Below are 22,315 nucleotides of genomic sequence, written 5' to 3' on the forward strand. Positions count from 1 at the left end.
GCAGCAACATCAACATCCTGCATAAGGATACCATGGAGAAATTAGGAATCAGACAGAGGCAGCTTCAGTCCAGCCGGACAGTGTTCCATGGCATAGTTCCTGGGCTTTCCTTCTCACCAATCGGCAAGATCTTGATCGACGTCCTCTTTGGAGACAAAGATCATTTCCGTCGAGAGTCAATTTGGTTCGAAGTGGTGGACCTGGAGAGCCCATACCATGCGCTACTTGGCTGGCTTGCCCTGGCCAGGTTCATGGCTGTCCCCCACTATGCCTACCTCAAGATGAAGATGCCGAGTTCCAAAGAGATTCTGACCATAACTAGCGACTACAAGAAGTCGTCCGCCTGCGCAGCAGAGAGCAATTGGCTGGTCGAGTCCCTCGTGATCGCAGCTGAGAAGCGGCTACTTTCCGGGTTGTGGCGATGGCAAGCAAATAGCCAGAGATGTCGCCCGATCCCAGGGAGTCGGAAGCTGAGGGCTCGTTCAAGCCGGCCAAAGAAACAAAGAAGATACCTTTGGACTCAAAGCACCTAGAGAGGTACGCTGTCGTAGGTGCCAACCTCGACAACAAATAGGAAGGCGAGCTCATCGATTTCCTCCGTGAGAATCGGGACATCTTCGCATGGTCCCCCAAAGACGTGCTAGGTGTCCCGGTGGATTTCGCCGAGAATAAATTGCACGTCCGATCTGATGCCAAGCCAGTCAGGCAGCCTTTGCACTGCCTGTCAGAAGAGAAGAGAAGAGTTGTAGGAGAAGAGATAGCCCGGCTACTTGCGGCCGGCTTCATCATGCAAGTGTTCTTTCCAGAATGCCTAGCCAACCCGGTCCTACTACTAAAGAAGAACAAGAAATGGTGAATGTGTATTAACTACACTAGCCTCAACAAAGCATGCCCCAAGGACCCGTTCGCTTTGCCAAGGATTGACCAAGTGGTAGACTCCACAGCTGGATGCGAGCTGTTGAGTTTCTTGGATGCATATTCGGGGTATCACCAGATCAAGTTTAACCCGGTCGATAGGCTAAAGACCGCCTTCATCACGCTGTTTGGTGCCTTCTGCTACTTGACCATGACGTTCGGCTTGAGGAACGCCGGTGCCACCTTCCAACGTTGCATGCAGAAGTGCCTCCTCAAGCAACTCGGCAGAAATGCTCATGTTTACGTGGATGATGTGGTAGTGAAGACGGAGAAGCGTGGAACACTGCTGGAAGACCTCAAGGAGACCTTTGAGACCTTGCGCTGATTTCAGATCAAGCTCAATCCAGAGAAATGCGTCTTTGGAGTACCAGCCGGCCAGCTCCTTGGCTTCCTGGTCTATGAACGCGGCATAGAGTGCAACCCTGTGAAGATCAAGGCTATTGAGAGGATGGAGGTACCCAGACGACTGTTGGACGTACAAAAGTTCACCGGCTGTTTGGCATCCATCAGCCGATTCATCAGTCGGCTAGGCGAGAAGACTCTCCCCCTGTACCAACTCGTGAAGAAGACCACTTTTTTCGAGTGGAACCACAAGGCGGACGAAGCTTTTCTCCAACTAAAGAAGATGTTAACTACTCCACCTGTCCTGGCGTCTCTGACTCCTAAGGAACCCATGCTCCTCTACATCGCTGCCACCAACCGAGTAGTAAGCACAGTCATCGTGGTAGAGTGCAAGGAGGAAGGCAAGGCGCTACCAGTCCAGAGACCGGTATATTATTTAAGTGAAGTACTGTCGACCTCCAAGCAAAAATACCCCCACTACCAGAAGATGTGCTACGGCGTGCACTTTGCCGCAAAGAAATTAAAGCCTTACTTCCAAGAACGTCCAATCACTGTGGTCTGCACGGCTCCACTAGTCGAGATCATTGGCAGCCGGGAATTTTCGGGCCGAGTGGCCAAATGGGCCATAGATTTGGCCCCCTACACCATCTACTACCAGCCTCGCACCACCATCAAATCACAAGCGCTGGCCGACTTTCTCGTCGATTGGGCCGAAACCCAGTATCTACCACCAGCGACCGACTCCACCCATTACCGAATGCATTTTGACGGCTCCAAGATGCGCACCGGCTTAGGAGCCGACATCGTCCTCACCTCTCCCAAAGGAGACAAGCTCAAATATATGTTGTAAATCCATTTTGCCGCCTCCAACAATGTCGCCGAATACGAGGCACTCATTCACGGGCTCCGGCTAGCCAAAGAGCTCGGCATTCGCCGGATCCTATGCTATGGTGACTCCGACTTGGTGGTCCAGCAGTCGTTAGGCGATTGGGATGCCAAAGACGCAAACATGGCGAGCTACCGCTTCCTCGTACAACAACTCAGTGGATATTTTGAGGGGTGCGAGTTTCTCCATGTACCAAGAAACGACAACGACCAAGCAGACGCCCTGGCGCAAATCGACTCCACCCGTCAAGCGATACCATCCGACGTCGCCCTCCAGCGCCTCCTCAAGCCGTCTATCAAGCCATCGCCAGAGTCAGACTCGATCTTCGTACCGGCTCCTCCTCAAGTAGTCGGATCCGACTCAAGAGCCCTCGCAGACGGCGCGAGTATTTCGGCAGATGACGCGGGTATCGTGGCAGTCGCACCCGGCCCGAGGACTGCGGCGGTCGGCCCGGAGACTTCAGAGCCCAGCCCGGGGACTGCGCCAATCCGCCCGGGGACTTCATCAACACAGCAAGCGGCTGTCGACTCCAACCCGCCACCTCCCGGCCCTGCCACCCTCATCCAAGTCGCAGTCTTGACAGTTGCAGAATTTGCAGCACCTTCATGGGCCCAGCCCATCCTCAAATTCTTGGTGAACAAAGAGATGCTGAATGATGAGATCTCATCTCGGCAAGTGCAACGCCGGGCGGCAGCATACACCATAGTCAACAGAGAGCTCGTAAGGCGTAGTGTCACTAGTGTCTACCAGCACTGCATGGAGCCGGAGCAAGGCCAAGCAATTCTCAAGGACATCCACCAAAGCGGGTGTGGCCACCACGCGGCTTCAAGAGCACTCGTCGCCAAAGCCTTCCGCCATGGTTTCTTCTGGTCGACTGCTCTTGAAGACGCCAAGGCCTTGGTCCAAAAATGCAAGGGGTGCCAAAAGTTCCGCTCCAAGCCACATCAGCCAGTTTCTGCACTCAAGACTATTCCCATTGGCTGGCACTTTGATGTTTGGGTCCTGGACATGGTAGGACCATTCAAAACGGCACGAGGCAGTTTGACTCACTTACTTGTCGCAGTGGACAAGTTCACCAAGTGGATAGAAGCAAAACCAATCAAGAAGTTGAATGGTCCGACTGCTGTGACCTTCATCTCCGACATCACAACTCGGTACGGCATAGCGCACAGCATCATCACCGACAATGGCACAAACTTTGCCAAAGGTGCCTTGGCCAGTTTTTGCGCGACGCAGGGCATCCGACTGGACTTAGCGTCTGTTGCCCATCCGCATTCCAACGGCCAGGTAGAGCGAGCAAGCGGCCTAATCCTGTCTGGCATCAAGCCTCGGCTGGTCGAGCCTCTGGAGCACTCGGCAGACTGCTGGCTTGACGAGTTGCCAGCCATCCTCTGGAGCCTACGCACAACTCCAAACAAGTCAACTGGCTTCACACCTTTCTTCCTCGTCTATGGTTCCGAAGCCGTCATCCCAACAGACATAGAGTTCGACTCCCCTCGAATCACCATGTACACCAAAGAGGAAGCAGAAGAAGCATGTCAAGACAGCGTCAATCTGCTGGAAGAGGGCCGGCTATTGGCACTCAGCCGGTCCAGCATCTACTAGCAGAGCCTACACCGATACTACGACCGAAAGGTCAAGCCGCGATCTTTCCAAGAAGGAGACATTGTGCTCCGGCTGATTCAGCTAACAGCCGGCCAGCACAACCTCTCAGCACCTTGGGAAGGCCCTTTCATCATCAGCAAAGTGTTGGGCAATGACTCCTACTACCTGATCGATGCTCAAAAGCCCCGAGCACGCAAGAGGGACGACTCTAGGAAAGAGATGGAGCGGCCATGGAATGCAAACCTCCTCTGAAGATTTTACAGTTAATGCAGTATGTACCACGCTACCTTTTGTATTAAAGTACGAAGACCTCGGGCCCCTCGAGAAGAGCTCGGGGACTGCCCTCTTTTATCTATATGATAAGAGTTATGCCTACGAGTATGTTATTCTTTGTTATACCACTTGGCACCGGGTTTGACTAGTTGGCCCGGGGACTTGCTGTCTTGAACTATGAAATGACTTCCTGCAGCCGGACAAGTAGTGTGTGGCACTTAAGCCGTCTCCTATTAGAAGCCGCAGGTCGCAGAGCGACTGTCTGGTCAGCAGGAGTAAGGTAGAATGGGTGTCCATATGAAAAATGGCTAAGCACTCAAAGCATGCGCATAGTTTAAGCCGGCTTCCAGCCTTTTACAACCGACTCTTGAGCTGCCGGCTCGCTGTTTTCTAAATTAACTTGCTAAAAACTCTAAACGGCTAAGTACTTGCTTTCCAAAAGAAGCCAAGTACTTTATACAGCAGCAGTCCGCAGAGCGGCTGTCCGACTGACAAGACGACAACCAAGGGAAGGCGGCAAAGGAAAAAGCCAAAGAGCAATAAGCAAGAAGAGATAGAAAGCAGATAAATATTTGCATAGACAAGGCCCTTGGCTGAATCCTCAAACAGAAGTTCAAGATACACCCCGTGGGTGGGATTGTGCAAAATAACAAGTTCATTGAGACTATTAAGCAGGTAAAAACAAAGATAAAGTGGCAGCCTAGGAAAACGCGGACGGACTCGGAGTACCGGAGGGGTCGGCGGTGCCAGTTGCCGGGGCGGCCGGCTGGTTGGTCTCCGCTTGATCACCTGTGGCAGCAGCTGGCTCGGTTGGGCGCGGCTCGTTGCTAGAGGCGCGGTCGAGCTTGGGCTGGCCGTCTGCCCGGACCTCTGGCGCCTCCTCCTCGTCTCCTTCCTCCTCCTCACCTTCTTATTCGCCACTAGAGTCAATCACCTCCACCGAGTCCTCGCCGTTGTCCGGGTTCATCCCGAACCACTCCGGCAGCGCCTCCTCGCCGTTCTCAGCGTGCTCTGGGACGAAGACGCTGGTGTCGGTGTACTCGGCGATCGACGCGGCACGATTGACGAGATTGTCTTCCACGACCGCCAGCTTCGCTTGAGCTTCCAACCGTAACATGGCTAGCAGGGCTAGACTCAGCCTAGGATACCACGCCTTGGCGAACTCTAAGGCCCGGCTTACGCCAGCCCGAGCCGAAGAACCCTTCCAGGACTCAAGGCGGCCGGCTGCTACCTCCAGCCAGTCGGCAGTCCGACTGCGGGAGCGCGGTGCCTGCATATCCGGCCACAGGGCGACAATCGCCTGGGCGCCGACACGTTGAAGCCGACGCAGCATCTGGTGGGCTGGCCGAAGGCGGGCCTCGATGCTCAGGATCTGCTCGCCAAGAGTTCGGGGGGCGTTGGCGGCGATCTGTGCGCCGTCCACCCTCCGCCCATCACGATCAGCCTTGATGGCTTGATTGGCGGCGTCCGAATGGCCGGGGAAGAAGTCTACCAAGGAAGAAGAATGAAGAACAAGGTTAAAGATTAGAGGCCGACTCAACTAGCAGTCGGCAGCTTAGAAAAGGAAAAAGAGGGGAAGCTCACCGTCGATGAGGTCTTCGATGCGTGGAAGACGGAGACCAGCGTCGTCTCCGTCTCAGTCCAGGAGGAGCGCTCGGACGCGAATTCGGCAAGGAGCGCGGTCTCCTTGTCCTCCGCCTCCTTCTGGGCCTTCTGGAGCAGCTCCTTCTGCTCCGCCAGCTGCATAGCCAGCCGGTCGCGCTCCTCCGTTAGCCGGCTGCACTCCTCCTCCTTGACACGCAGCTCGGCGTTGGCCTCGCCCAGCTGCTGCTGCGGGGCGGCGTTGGCCTCTGAAGAAGAAGAAGAAGAAGAAGGAGGGGTGTCAGTCGTCAACAAGGAAGAAAGGTCGCTGGGGAGACCCGGCCCGACTGCTCAGCAGTCAGCCCGGATCTCGTGGACTACAGCCCGCGGGTGCGCCAGCGCGCCCCCGCAGAAAAGGAAGAGGACTCACCCCGGCTGTCCGACAAGTCGGCAGTCTGCTTGGCCAGCTCCTCAACATTGGTGTTGAAGGCGTCACGCGAAGATTGTGGTAATCCTACATCCAAATTTCAGACAAAGTGTTGGTACTTGGAACTCACCGATTAGAGTTCCGAAACTCGGGGACTACACCCAATGGGTGCGCTAGCGCGCCCCTACAAAGAAAAACAAGAAACAAAAACAAAAAAGGAAGGACGCATACCCGGATGGCTGTTCGCGACGCCAGATACGCCTTGGTGCATTCCTTGATGGCGTCGCCCTCGGCTCGGAGCTTGGCTTGGACATCCAAAAGCGCCCGGTTCAACGGGCCCGTCTCGCCTCCCCGCACCCACCCAGTGGGTGCGGCGCTCGTCACCTCGGTGTCCGGGATCGTGGAGCTCGTGGCGCCGGTCTCCAGAACGCACGGCACCGAGGCTGCCTTCGCAAGACTGCTGCACGTCGGCGTGCCGACCTCGAGAGCCAGGGCCGTCGCTACCACGCCTTCAGTTGGCGGCACCGGCGGGTCCGCCGGCTGCCCGCCTGGCGCGCTTCCGGAAGGCGGCGGTGGCGGCACAATTACGTCCGGCATAGCGGTGTCGTCGGCGTCCCTCTCCATGACCGGGTTCTCGTCGCCAACTTCCCCAGTCTGCGCCGTGAACTCCGGTTGTGGCGGCCCGGAGTTCAGGGGGACGACAAACACCGCCGACTTGCGGTGTGCGGCTTCTTGAGCGCGCTTCTTCTCCGCGTCAGCGGCCTCGGCTTCCGCCAGCTTCTTCAGGCGGCGGCCTCCGCCTTGTTGGCTTCCGCGTTCTTCAGGCGGGCGGTTTCCCGCTCCTCGCGCGCCTCCCGCGTGTTCCGCTCCGTCGCCTCCCGGAGGTCGGCGGCTGGATCAATCCGCCGGGTGGTGGAGGAGGTCTCCACCGAGTTTACGACGGAGCCGGCGGCCGACTTCTCAAGAGAGAGCGGGGCCCTAAAGTCGAGAAAATCAAGCAAAGGAATTTCGGACAGAGTCAACGAAGAAATGTGAAGGTGCAAAGGGAGGTAGCACTTACACCGAAATCAGCTGCGGCGTCTTCACCACCTTGCGGAAGTGGTTGGCCTTTGCGGCCGATTCGCCTATATTGGTCGCCGCGGCTGAGCCCCTGGGCTTCTTCGGCCGGCTGCCGAACAGCCTCGTCCCGACCCTATACTTCTTGGCGCCGCCTTGAGCGTCTGGCGCGGCAGACGAGCTCGCGCCCGGCTGGCCGGCTCCTGGCTGGTGGTGTGGGGCGACCTCCTCATCATCGTCAGGCCAGTCCTCGAGACTGGCCCCAAGTCTCGGGCCACCCGCTGCGCCGCTTCCTCCCTCAGCGTCGTCCTCCAGGGGCGCCGCCCCCAAGTCGGGGTCGTCAACGTCGCTCTCCGCTCCGTCCGGGAGGAATTCGCGGTCCGGCCCCACGGTGCCGGTTGCGCTGGAGGAGGGGGTTCTGACCAAAGCCGACTGATCAGATCGGACAAGATGGACTGGGCAGCAAAGAAGTCAGGAGAGTATAAGAAAAAGAGAAAGGGAAAACGACTCACCAGAGGCAGAGGGGCGGCACATGAATACGGCTCCTTGCCGAACTGCCACTCTTCTTTGAGGTCGCAGCTCGCAAGATAATTCACCATATAGGCTACCTCCTCGTGAGGCATTTCCTTGGTGCACATCTGACTCGGGTCCCGGTGCCCGCTCATCTGGCAGATCATGTGGGGGCGACTTTGGAGTGGGCGCACTTGGCGTGCCACAAAGGCGGCCAGCAAATCCGGCCCGGTCAGGCCCTCCGACTACGTCGGCACTCGGAGTCGCGCAACGGCGCCGGCTCCTGCGGGCGTCAACGTCCTGGCCCGATGCGACCAGTTGGGCTGCCTCCCCGCCGGCGGGCCCGCTACGTAGGCCGGCAGATTGACCCAATCACCCTCCGCGGAGACGTTCTTCACGTAGAAGTACGACCGCTGCCACACCTTCTCCGACTTTATCAGCTTGATGGAGGGAAACGGGTTGTCGGCCCCCGACCTCCGCAGGCGATGAACGCGCCGCACTGAGCCGGCATGCCTGCGGCTTGGGTGCCGAGCTTGGAGTAGAAAAACCCCCCAGAGCTCGATAGTGGGGAGAACTCCTAGGAAGCCTTCGCACAAGGTGACGAAGGCGGACAGCAGCACCATCGTGTTGGGGGTAAGGTGGTGCGGCTGGAGTCCGTAGAACTCAAGAAAAGAGCAGAAGAAGCTGCTTGCCGGCAAGCCCAGGCTGCGTAGGCAGTGCAAGCGGAAGACGACCCGCTCGCCCTCCTGCGGTGCTGGCGAAATTTCCCCCCTCTGCGCGAGGCGGACCCGCACGAGGTCCTTGTCGGGCAACCGATGCATCTTGCGGAGGAAATCAACGTGATCGTCGTGGACCTCCAAACCATCCCAGGTGCCGGAGTGCGCCGTAGGGGGTGTGACGGCGGAGGAAGAGCTCATTGTGAGTGGACCACCGCAGCGCTCGACGTAGCTTGAGGTGCAGCGGCAAGAGAGAAGAAGAAGAAGAAGCAATGAGGAGAGCGGACGCAAGTGCTCCACCGCTCCCCCTCCTCCCCCTACTTATAGCCTCATGGGCTGCGAAGACGAGGGGGCGGTTGTGGGATCTACTGCGCCCACTACCCCACGCCCCCCACGTTTATCGCGCAAAGTTAGTGCGCGCAGTAACTCCGTGGGAACCTCAACCGCTTCCCCGGTCTCAGCGGATCCGCTCGCGTGCCGAGGCGCTATAGTGGCGGGCCCCGCCTATAGGCATGTCCCGTCGCGTGTATGGGTGGGCAGGCTAGCCCGGCCATTGGTTACCACATGGCGGGCCCGAATCGGGTGGCGGCCCGGAAGCTTAGCTGGTACGCCACAAAGATCCCGCCGGGGCATTCGAAAGTTTTGGACAAGTCAAATCGAGCGTATTCGACTCCTACCAGTCAGCCCGGCAGAAATCGAACGAGGTTTCCACCTCAAACACTCGGAGAAAGAAACTGCTGAGGCTCCTCGGCTGGCTGTTCGCGACGCCTCATTAGGTTCAGGGACTACAGTCGGAGTAATGGGCCATGCGTAGGCTAACCCAAGGCCCAAAACCTTTCAAGACATCGGGGCTGACTGCGCCCCTCGAGATGACAGATGAAGAGTCGCCTTCTAGAGGACGGCCGAAGGAACAGTCGGCTGCCCACATGCGTCAGAGTCCTAGAGGCGAGGTCAAGACCGGTCGACTCCGCCTGGCGGCTTCCGAAGAAGCCGGCCACGGGAAGTCGGCCCACGGCAACAACAAAGCCCATGCCCTCATCAGGGGGGATGGGACAGGGAGTGGCAACAGTAAAGCCCACTCCCTCCCCTTTTCCATGAGATGGCTAGGCCATAGTGCGTTGTACCAACGGAGATCTCCGTTTGGCGCGGCACTGTTGCCATGCCATCCCTGACATCAGCAACAGTGGGCGGAGTCCTGTGCCCACGACGGCCTGACGGTACGGTCCACGGATGACGGGCCCTACCAGTCAGTGAGAGTCCGGAAGACGGCGAGGGCGCCACCAGTCGGACTCGTAGGGAGCCGGCCCCCGGGAGTCGGCCTGCCCCTCCCACGGGATCCCCACGCCATCAACCGGACGAGACAGGGAGTGGCTACAGTGATCACCCGCCAGACGGCGGGGCTGTAGCCACGACCCCATGACCAAGCCTGCGTCACTAGAGGCACGGCTACAGTAATCAGTAGTCGGCGAGACCCACAAGCGGCGGGTACGGCCTGTCGGCTCCATACCAGACCAGTCGGCGGGGCCCACCAATCGGCGGGGCCCAGCAGTCAGCATAAGGTCCGCCAGGCGAAGAAACCGACGGCTGGGCCCTGCGCCCAGACAGATTACCATTGTACCCCTGGGGGGTAGGCCTATATAAACCCCCCAGGGCACCGATGCAAAGGGTTCTGATCCATTAGAACTAGACAAGATCACAGAGGGGGGGAAGAGCTGACCCTGCCTTATCCTACCTTTAGCATACAGCTCGAGGAGCGCCCTTGTATTCACCTTGCCTAAGTGATCATGCAGAAACCCTGCAGAGCAGGACTAGGGGTGTTATCTCCTAGGAGAGCCCTGAACTTGGGTAAAGTACGCCGGCGTTCATGTCTACGCCTCATCCCGTTTCCAGGCACTGGCGACGTCCTACTCGCCCCCACCATGATAAGCCATCCATTGGCATACGTCGCAGCGAACCCCCGACACAGTACCTTACGCTGCAGCAGAGACCAATGTGTAACAAGATTATTCCAGTCATCGTCGGATAAATGTAGCACCAGAGACGTTACAGAAATTTTGTTCAGAGGCTTGCCATCAAAGTGCGCTTGCCTCAGGTAGGAATGATACTTCATCAACGAGTGCTTGAAAAGCGAAACCAACCCTTGCTCGTCATCACAATCTAGTTTGCTCCTCGCCTATTTAAAAGAATGAAATTTTGTGTCTTCTGTCAGCAGAAACATATGCATTAATGACCATGAATAATATTAGTACATTGCTTACGCGTAAGTTGCGGAGGAAGACTGGAAATTGTTCTGTGTCTGCGGTATAATCTTTCCATGAAGGAAAGATGCGCACAAAGTTCCTAACAACAACATAAGCTTCATCTTCTAAATTGGGAAGAAATTGAAGATGGGTCCTATTTGCTGCAATTCGGGCTCTCTCTGGTTCAAAAAGGGATTTGGAAACTGGATTTGGTGTACTCTTTGCTGGAATGGGGGTTTTGCGTCATACAACTGGTGCTATGTCAACTGGCATAATCATACTGTTTGCTGCAGTTGGGGTCTGCTGAGTTGGGGCATCAGAAATGACCAGTTTAGTAGGGCTAGAGTCTCATAGAGTTGGGGTATTTTGTGGGTCAGGTGATATTGCAACTACACCTAATGGGCTATTTGATTTATCAGGTGCCACTACCTGTTCCAAATACTTTTCTTGTGCTCCTCCACGATCAGCAATCGCCGTCTTCCTTTTGAACGTCTGATACACAAGAACAGTATTTGAATGGATAAATATGGTATGATGACAGATGGAATATGTACTAAAAATGGATAGGCAGGGCATATTCACATACACGATGTGTAAACTAAGCTAATGGCAGTTCAACAAAGTAGAAGCAATGCAAAGCATCAGTTGGAAGATATGTGCGAGTAATGTAACCTTGGAAAGTTAGAGCAAGTACCTTGATGGGTGAATAAGATAGGGCATCTTCCTTTGACTCCTCCACTAGGGAGCTACATTGACTTAGGTCTCCCTCTAGCTCAGAATCACTCTTAGGATCATACTCTGAGCATGAATCTATAGGTGGAGAGCGTTTGCATTGCATTGCATCTAGACATGATTTCAGTCCCTTAATGCCAAGTTTGACAGCCATGGCATTGTTCTTGTTTATTCTTTTCATGTGTGCAAGCTCATAATCATTATGATGCTGTTCAGAATCTGAGATTCATGAAAACATAAAAAGTAGTCAGATTATCTATGGAATGCATTGCGGATTCAACTCGGAGAGTGTCTCCCTATAAACCCCTGGATATGCAAAGTTCACCTCCCCAACCGTGCTGACCAGACCACACACAGAAATACAAACCCCTTATGTCTCTATAACAGGCAGGCACACATTTCAAAACTGAAGTAGGAACATTAGAATCATATGAAATTCGTATTTGAACAAATAAACTAAGCAATTATGAGTGGAGTAATGTTTAGCTTCAAGGGTGGAGTGTTGGTAGTGCGACACAAAGCAAGTAGGCAGATTGTATTCCATGTAAAAGATCGAAACCTATGTAAAAGCTGGAAATGACACTGTCTTTCTATACAATGCAGTGTTCGTTACCGACACATGATGGAAGAGATCACATAGTGAAATACTATTCACTCATGTCTACGGTTCCAGTATTTAGAAACAGGGTGGTCCACCCTAAAAGAATATTGACAACAAATATGACAAGGCAAGCATAGATGTACTGAATCAATCATTTACTTGTGAGCTTACTAGGACAAGTATGTAGAATTGTAACTGCAGTAAGAGACCGTCCAAAATCTGAATGAAGAAGTTTGTCTAGCACTTATCGTTTGCAACTAATCAATGTGAATAATTGGATATTATATCGAATGAGTAAGAAAGACAAGTAAAATTGTCAACAAACCTGGCTTGCAGTAGTAATCTGGGTCAATGTCACTACGACCAACAATCCAAAATGACTAGTTTCTGTTCCGAGGGCCGAAATTTTGAAAACCCTGTGAACTTTAGAGGTACTAAAGATTACCGAAATACATCTGAAGCATTAAGTGTAGGTAGCACTGAGCACACAACAAACCCTAATGACAGTCCTGCCTAATGAGTAATGAATCAATTAGAAAATGGGTGATGAGGAGTGGCTGCTGAGTGTTGAGGACGTATCTCAGGGTAAATCGGGTTGGCTTGGTGGGTGCTGCACGCCTGAGCCCTGAACGGACTAGGAAGGTAGGCACGGTGGCGCGCCCGGGCAGCGGTGAGGCTGTTGGCCGAGCGGCTCCTGACCTCCATTTAATCCGGCGTCTCCTCCTAGAGTCATGTCGTCCGGGGACGGCAAGTCGCCGGCGAGGCAGGCGGCTGGGGGCGAGTAGAGATCGGAAGCGCGTAGTAGAATAGAGGGGAATTGGGGCCTGGGACGACCCAAAATCCCAGGGTGGGCTGGCCCACCGTGGGCACCCTATAGAGATACACACCCGAGCAACGAACATGCATTTTCGAAACTAATTTAGGAACATTTAGCTGACCAATTAAACAACTCTGTTTTAATAATATGAGATTCATATTTGAACAACTAAGCTTGTTTAGCTTGATGGGTGGAGCCATGTTATAATGACACGAAGCACGTATTCTGGTCGTATAGTGATCATAAAAGGGGGAAACTCTAAGAATATTTTTTTAGCAAAAGAGGCTTTCCCCTCCGATTTCTATTAAAGAAACCACCACAGAACAAACATGATCAATTAAACCCTAAGCATGATCAATTAAATCGTATTATGGCTGTGCCATGGCAGATTTGAAGCTGCAAACCGGAGAAATGATATTTAGCATCCATTGTTTGCTTCTAACTAAGAACTAAATTCTTAGAGCTGAAAAGAAAGTAGAGTAACCAAGTTAAGATCTATTTTCTGGTTGAGATCAAAAAGTTGAGGAGATATGAAGTACCACCTCTCTTGCGGTGCTGTGTAGGCATCGGGGGTGCGATGGATGTCCACTAGTGCAGAACTGGGCAATAGCACCGGTTCGTAAGGGGCTTTAGTGCCAGTTTGGTAACCGGCACTAAATTGTAGGCACTAAAGGCCCCCCCTTTAGTACCGGTTCAGCATGAACCAGTGCTAAAGGGCAAACACGTGGCACGAGCCAGCTCTGTGGGCGCGTAGGACATTAGTACCGGTTGGTAACACCAACCGGTACTAAATGTTTTGGTGTGTTTTGGTTTTATTTTTTATTTTTACTTTAATTTTGTGTTTTCAATTTAATTTAGTGATTGTTTTACATTATAATGAGTTGTTAAATCATTAGGTGATTAGTTTGACTGGATGCGTGTGGATCTTAGCTAAGTCATCAAGTATATGTTATATCCATATTATATATACTTGATCACCTACTTAAGTGATCGAGGTAATATGGATATGGCATATACTTGATCACTTAGCTAGAATCCATCCAGTTGAAACTAATACGCAATTTCTTTCATAAATGATATAATAACTCATCATCATCATCATCATATTAATTAATATAAAAACTCTTGCATCATATATATCATCACCAATGGTTTTCATAGAAAAGATATCATCGAGTTCAACATGGTAATGATATTATAAGCGTTCATAACACCACAAAAGCAAATCACTCGTTGAGATTAAGTTCAGGACGAAGAACACGGACATGAGAGGACAAGTACTAAGAGCATGAACTAGCTAATTAATCACTCCTGCTGCTCTCTCTCAGGTAAAATAGCATAGAACATGTATAGCTTTGCTGATTCATCATATTGGAGCATGCAGATGAACCTGTCTCCTAATCATGGGTTGCGCTTCTGATGGCTACCCCCTAGTACTTCTCTGTGATCGTTCACAATTTTGCTACAGTCTTTTACTATTAAGCATTCCTCGCTATTAGAAATGCTGAATGCACTAAAGTGCATTGTAGGATATCTTGGCCGTAAGCTAACCTTATTCATGGTACCTTTAGTCTCGATCCAATCAGGCACAACATTCATCGGGAGTCCCTGTTGAAGAACATCGTATATAGTAATATACTTAGAAATGAAGTTTAGCTTAAAAAATAATGTATGCAAAAGATGCACTAAGGAGAAATAGTAGAAATCTTACCATCTTTCCTAAATATATGCGACCGTAGTTCAGTACGAACACTATTGGTCGCACATTTTGAGTACTAACATTTCTAAGTGCGGGAAAGAAATTTGTCTTGACAGCATCAAGATCCTCAAGCCATGAAACATAATGACTTGTCTCCTCGCAGTAGTTCAGCCCCGGGACAGTGGACGGTCATGTCTACCAAGCACCGGACATGTTTGCTTGATTAGAAGTAAGATGTCAATATAAATTGAGATCTATTAATTATTCAACCGGTTCAAATAATCTCATATCGAAGACATAAATATGGTTGAGAAACTCACATAATGGTAGAACTGGAGGCGTCTGCACATCGACCCAGATGTCTCTATTACCTTCAATATCATCTTTCGGACGAATATCAAAGGTGATAACCATATCAGGCTCAAATGCATAAGCCTTGCATAGTGCTTGCCAAGTTTTGCATTCAAAATAGGTGTATGTGTCTGCATTGTATAATTTGACGTTGAAGGTATAACCATGCTCGGTCTTCAAGTAAACTCTTTTTACCTCCATAGTTTCGTTAGGACTGAAACCTATCTTATCCAAGACAAAAATTCTTGCATGGCAGGGGATACGCTAGTAGAATAGTGAAAATTAAAATTAAAAGGTGAAGCAAATAAAGCATAAGTCATGCTTAATTACGAAAAAAGACTTGTCGTTGTGACTTACTGTATCCACATCGAAGTTCTCATCCAGCTTGATGTTGAAGCGTCTATCATCAACTAGAAAATTTCTGCTGCACAGGCCACGCTGGTCTTCGCAGTATTCGCACATAATGAAATCGTGTTCGTCGTCAAACGACATTCCTATGTTCATAGGTGAAACATTAAACACTTATTAGTTCTATTAATTCAACTAATTCTGTTAATTCAACTAGTTCAACTAAGCACTTACGAAGAATATACCTAATTAATTGAACTAATTCAACTAACTAATTCAACTAAACTAGTTCTGTTAATTAGATAATGAACTATCATATAACTAAATTAAATATATATCTAACATATAATTTATATCTAATATCTAACATATATGTTCATATATAGGTGAAACATTAAACACTTACTAGTTCTATTAATTCAAATAAATAAATTAGTTCTATTAATTCAACTAAATAAACTAGTTCTATTAATTCAACTAAATAAACTAGTTCAACTAAGCATTTACTAAAAATAAACTAGTTCTATTAATTTCTTACTAAAATGAAGTAGGTAGTTCTATATAGTAATATTTTGATTAGATCATCAAATCTCATATACCTAAATTTTCTTACTAAAAATAAACTTGTTCTATTAATTTTCATACTAAAAATAAACTAGCTATATTAATTCAACTAGTTCAAATCTCATATATATACCTAATTAATATCTAGCTATACTAATTCAACTAGTTCTACTTGTTCTAATTCATGTAAAATATATTTGACATTAATATTTAACATCTTTTCCATATAATTCATCTAACATTAACATTCTAACATTATTATCTACATAATTTACCTAACATTAATCTAAACAATAGAAAATAGAATAAGTAAAAACAATGTGTGTGTGTGTGGTGTGTGTGTGTCTCTGTGTGTGTGTGTGGTGTGTGTGTGTGTGTCTCTCTCTCTCTCTCTCTGTGTGTGTACGACCGGGGGGCGGCGGCGTACGGGCGGCGGCGGGCGACGACGGGGGGACGGGCGCGGCGGGCGAGAGGCGACGGCGACGTGCGGGCGCGGCGGGGGCGACGGGCCGGGCGGTGACGGCGACGACGGGTAGCGGGGGCGACGGCGGTGACGGCGACGAGGGGTGACGTGGGCGACGGCGGTGACGGCGACGACGGGCGGCGGGGGCGGCGCGCTATGGGGCAACGGGCGCGGCGAAGAAGTTTGGATCGAGAAGAACTACAGGTGGGCGCAACTGATTTTTTTGTAGGTTTCATATATATAGGAGGGGTCTTTAGTGCCGGTTGGAGCCACCAACCGGTACTAAAGGCCAATTTTCGCCAGGCCAAGGGGCGGGAAACGGCCCCTTTAGTACCGGTTCGTGCCACGAACCGGTACTAAAGACACCCCCCCTTTAGTACTGGTTGGAGCCACCAACCGGTACTAAAGGTTGTGCGGTGCCACCGTCGGTGCACAATGTTTAGTCCCACCTCGCCGAGCGAAGGGCAGCCGCACTGGTTTATAAACCCAGCCGCGGCTGCTCCTTCGAGCTTATCTATATAGCAGGCTTCTGGGCCTAATTAACTAGGGCGCGCTGCGCTGTGAGCCTGCTGGCCCTTCTGGGCCTGCATTTGCACACCCTAGGTCTGGCAGGCCCACTAGGCAGCGCACCAACAAATTTTTTATATAGTTTTTTCTTTTCTGCTTTATTTATTTTCTTCTATTTATTTTTGAGTAATTTTTTTGTATAGTTTTTTTCTTTTCTGCATAATTTATGTTCTTCTATTTATTTTTGAGTAATTTTTTGTATAGTTTTTTATTTTCTGCATTATTTATTTTCTTCTATTTATTTTTGAGTAATTTTTTTGTATAGTTTTTCTATTTTCTGCATTATTTCTTTTCTTCTATTTATTGTCTTCTGGAAATTGAATGCTGCATACTGAACACAAAAGAAGTCCGGAGTTCAAATAAGTTTAAAAAACATTGAAGTGGCCGTGTAACAGATGAGTTCTCGTCCGAAACCCTGATACTCCGAAAGAGTTTGTCCAGTTTGTACACGAAGTGTGTCCAGTTTTTGCCGTGACCCTCTCTACTCTTTCATGCATGCTATGCGGGTGATATGATAATACCATGCCAAGTTTCAACATTTTCAGGATTCATTTTGTAGTGATTTTCAATTTCACGGTCATTTAGCTCTCTAAACAATTAGGTAAATGACCGAAAAACAACAAATGATGTCAGAATATGTTGGAAATTGATGACGTTGCTTTGAATGCTGCATACTGAACACAAAAAAAGTCCGGAGTTCAAATAAGTTTAAAAAACATTGAAGTGGCCGTGTAACAGTTGAGTTCTCATCCGAAACCCTAATACTCCGAAAGAGTTTGTCCAGTTTGTACACGAAGTGCGTCCAGTTTTTGCCGTGACCCTCTCTACTCTTTCGCGCATGCTATGCGGGTGATATGATGATACCATGCCAAGTTTCAACATTTTCAGGATTCATTTTGTAGTGATTTTCAATTTCACGGTCATTTAGCTCGCTAAACAATTAGGTAAATGACCGAAAACAACAAATGATATCAGAACATGTTGTAAATTGATGACGTCGCTTCGAATGCTACATACTGAACACAAAAGAAGTCCGGAGTTCAAATAAGTTTAAAAAACATTGAAGTGGCCGTGTAACAGATGAGTTCTCGTCTGAAACCCTGATACTCCGAAAGAGTTTGTCCAGTTTGTACATGAAGTGCGTCCAGTTTTTGCCGTGACCCTCTCTACTCTTTCGCGCATGCTATGCGGGTGATATGATGATACCATGCCAAGTTTTCAACATTTTCAGGATTCATTTTGTAGTGATTTTCAATTTCACGGTCATTTAGCTCTCTAAACAATTAGGTAAATGACCGAAAAACAACAAATGATGTGAGAACATGTTGGAAATTGATGACATCGCTTTGATTGCTGCATACTGAACACAAAAGAAGTCCGGAGTTCAAATAAGTTATTAAAAATAAAAAAGAGGTGCAATGCTGGTTAATTTGCTTCAACCCATTCGGAATAGTGTAGACTGCACTGCACACAGCTCAGTGCAATCTATGCTATTCCGCAAGGCTTGAAGCTAATCAACATGCAGGTGAGCATTGCAACTCTTCGTCATTGTCTGTGCACTCACGGCTTATAAACCGCTCATATTGCCTCTCTCTTGGCGAGGTGGGACTAAAAATCAGCTTACAAAGAAACTCTAGTACCGGTTCATGGCATGAACCGGTACTAAAGGTCTTCGTGGGGCCCCAGCCTGACCATAGCCTGACACAGCCTCATTAGTACCGGTTCGTGGCATGAACCGGTACTAAAGGTTGCCCATGAACCGGTACTAATGATGCCCGCCCGCCTAGCAGTTGGAACCGGCACTAATGGTCACATTAGTGCCGGCTCAAATTCAAACCGGCACTAATGTGCTTCACATTTGACCCTTTTTCTACTAGTGGTCGGTGGCGTTGAAGTAGATCTGTGATGGTAGACGGGTGCATCGGGGGATAAGTCCCGTTGCGGTGGAAGAGAAGGTCGTGTGAGCGGCCCCGGCAAAGAGGACGATGGCGCCGATGAAGCGAGAGGACGTGATGCAAGGCTATTGGTCCATCGCCGTGGATGAGAAACGTCCATCTCTAGCATTGGACGACGCGGTCTTGGTAGGCGCTCCGGCATGGTGGAGGACGGTGGCGATGGATGTGGTGGAGGATGGCGGTGATGGATGGGGTGGCGGACGGAGGCTGGTGTCGGGATGGGGTGTTCTAGCGCGGATGGTGTATGAATGGGAAAATGGAGGGAGAGGTACGGGGAACCATGTTTTTGGGACGCGCCTATCTGAAATATTGGAAAGTTACGAACTTAGCCCCTGTTTAAAATTTGGACGTCTCGTCGGTTGGGGATAGGACGGTAATCTCGCATCTCGCCAATATTTGCCCAGAGCGATTTCGGGCGAGGAGAGGGTGGTTGGTGCCCATGGTTGGCGCCCATGGTGTATGAACGGGGCTGATAGGTAGGGTGGTTGTGTCACGTCTGAGTGAAGTTACTAACCTGCCCCTATTGAAAATATATGCCTACATCGATTTCGGTCGAGTCGAGTTTGTTTTGCCGCCCATCGTGTATGAATGGGGAATGGAGGGAGAAACAGAGGTCTTTCGGACGAGCTTGAATCGAATGATTTTTGCCACCCATGTTTGACGCCCACCGTGTCGGAATGGGCTCTGAGGCGGTCATGTCACGTCTAATTGAAGTTACTAACCTACCCCTATTTAGAGCAGTGGAAATCGGGCCGATGGATTGTCTATGTAACGGGTAGACAGTAATTTCCATCTCCCAAACACTTGGCTTCGGGCAGCCGACGTGGGAGTGGACATTTTGCTGCTTCTTTCGAATTTTGGGACAATAAGCATCCACGTTTACCCTGGCAACTAAATTCGAATCCATTTTGTATTCCTATATGAATCTTTATAAATCATTCTATGTGTTTTTATATATCTTCAAAAGGACGACAAAGATGTATTCCACTGTCATATATGAATATGGTTTACAAATGCTGATACTCAAATTCAGAAACTAGAATCCAGTTTAAGGTGAATTTGAATATTTGGAACACTTCATGTCCAACTCAAATGTCACACGCAGCACAATGTGTACTCCCATTTAGATATGTACACAAGCGATGTATCAAGATTCAAATAGCGAGTCAATCAACCAAGAATGTACAGAACTAACAGACATATAAACACTTATAGAGTATATGGATCAATAATATCAACTAACATACATAAGCCAGGCCGTTGTACTTTTTTTGGCTACAACAACATCCTTTTTTAGCCATCATCTTGGCCCTTTTCGATGCGTGCCACTTATGGTCCATCTATACTACTACTATTAGTGAATGCACATTCAGCCCGATTGGCATATTTGTAGGTCTGGCACATCAATCCAAATGAAATGTCTCCGAGTCTTATCAATTAATACAAACTTGTGCTCAAATAAAATTACAAACAAAAAAAACAATTATTACATGATCTCTAAAAGAAATGATTTGATTCATTACATGAACAAACAACCCAAAGGTTATTCAACTATGGAAAGAACATTTCACTAAGGATTTACCAAGTAGGAATTTAATTTCCTTTTTTCCTTCAGGACCTTAACAATCTGGTCAGTCTCGCTTGCTTCATTTTGAAATCCACCAAATATTAATGGTTGTCTTGAGTACTGCTTGTGATTGTGCTGTTTGCTTCCTCAACATGTCAACTTCATCTCTAAGTGCAGAAGCAGAATCTCTTTCTACCACTAGTTTAGCCTCTAGAGCATCAGTAGTTGGCAATTCATAATGCATGATTGGGCCGGTGCCACTGCTGTGGGATGATGCAACATCCATGGAGACCTCGCTCTTTGATCTTGGGCTAACCTATTTTGCCATTAAAGTTCCGATTGGATTCAGAAAAGTTGAAGTTAGGAAAAGATCTCAACTGGGAGTTATAACAGCAAACCAGTTAAAAAAACAAGGAATTAAAGAGTTTCAATTGGATGCTGAAAGGTAGTTATTAATATCATTTTAACCCGCTGTTGCAGCAGAAAAGCAGTTAAACAAACAAGTAGATATTTAAGTTAAGGCAAACAGGTAATTCTTAACAGTAAGTATCAAACACATAGATAGGCGCAGTCTACAATATGATTAACAGGCTGTGCGATTATGTAATCAGTAGCAAACTAAATTAAGCCAAGCAACGTAATTGAATTTTTTTACAATAGGTGGCTAACTAAAATTCCGAGAAGCAGGTAACTGAACTTACGCTAGTTCTTTGTACAGGCACACTGCAACTTCTTTTTCGCTTACAAGGTTGTATGAAGGAGCCCATGGCATCAATTGCTTGGATACGCAGTCCCAATACTTCTTTCTTCCCACACTGCATGGGTAAGTCAATTGGTTAATCTAGTAAGATGGTACGTCCTTGATATGTTATATGTGGACGTGTAGTCAGACTAGTTGTAGCCAAACACATCACACTGGCTTTTACTGTATATTTCATGTGATTACTTTTGGCATATCGAGATCTAAGCAATCTACAATAGGATGAAAAGACTGGCATCGTTCACATTATTGGCGAACTCAGTCTATAGAAACAAGCTATTCAACCATTCTGTGGGTAAATCAAAAGCGCCACTGGAATATTTTTCCCTATCCAATCATACACGCAAAAAGGGGCGACGCCACCATAGGGGCTGGTATGGGCGGCCGCCTCAGGTGGCTGGAAAGTGTGCACCTAGTTTGAGTCGTCCAGGTTTGCCCATGCTAGTTTGTTCGTCCGAACGCACGAGCAGGCAATGTAAAAAAATGAAGAAAAATGTTTCAATTTGGATGGGCCAATAACATAAGTGCAAGGCAGGCCCTATAGCAGGCTCGCGGCCCAAACGAGCGCCTCCCATATCGATCGACAGCAGGAAAAATCCCAATTCATTCGCTCCAACCTCCAGTCTGGTTCGCTCCTAACCTAGCCGCCGCTAGATAGACCGACACAGCACTTCCTCGCGCCCTCATTGGAGGGCGGTCGCCGGGCTTCAAGCGAACGGAAGGACAAGAAGATGAAGATCCAACCATGAGTGTAGCCTGCGTGGGAGGCAGCGGTGGCAACACGAGCATGGCATCGAGCTTGTGCAAACGGACAGTCGCAGCTTGCAAGAGTAGCATGAGCAACGAGCAGGTACATCACACCCCTGAATATATCTAATTCAACTCTTCAATTTCTGGCCAATAGTTAAACCTGACGGTGTTGTAAAACTGCTTGTATGTAGGGAATCTATGAGAAAATGAAACCAATTTATACTTATTTTATAACTCCCCCAATCAATACTGAACTGAATAAATTTGATGTATCTAATCAAGTTTTCGGTGCAAACATACAAGCTCATGTTGTTCTTGAGCCTGAAGTGTCTAATGAACAGACTGCTAATGAAGGATTTGATGCAAACATTTTACATGCTCTTGGTGATGAACATATAGTGTCTAATGAGGGATCTAATGCAAGAATTTTGCAAGCTCATTGAAGGATTTAGTGTCTAATGATGATCTACTATGTTGAGAGAGACAGACATTTGCAGGCATTGATGACAAGCAAATTATAGTGCATTTTCATAGCTTGAGGAAACGTCGAGGCCATCTACCAAAAAGTCCCCGTATCATGACAACATAGC

This window comes from Triticum urartu, chromosome 2A (genome assembly GCF_056163025.1).
Source record: "Triticum urartu cultivar PI428250 chromosome 2A, HENAU_Tu73, whole genome shotgun sequence".
Taxonomy (NCBI): domain Eukaryota; kingdom Viridiplantae; phylum Streptophyta; class Magnoliopsida; order Poales; family Poaceae; genus Triticum; species Triticum urartu.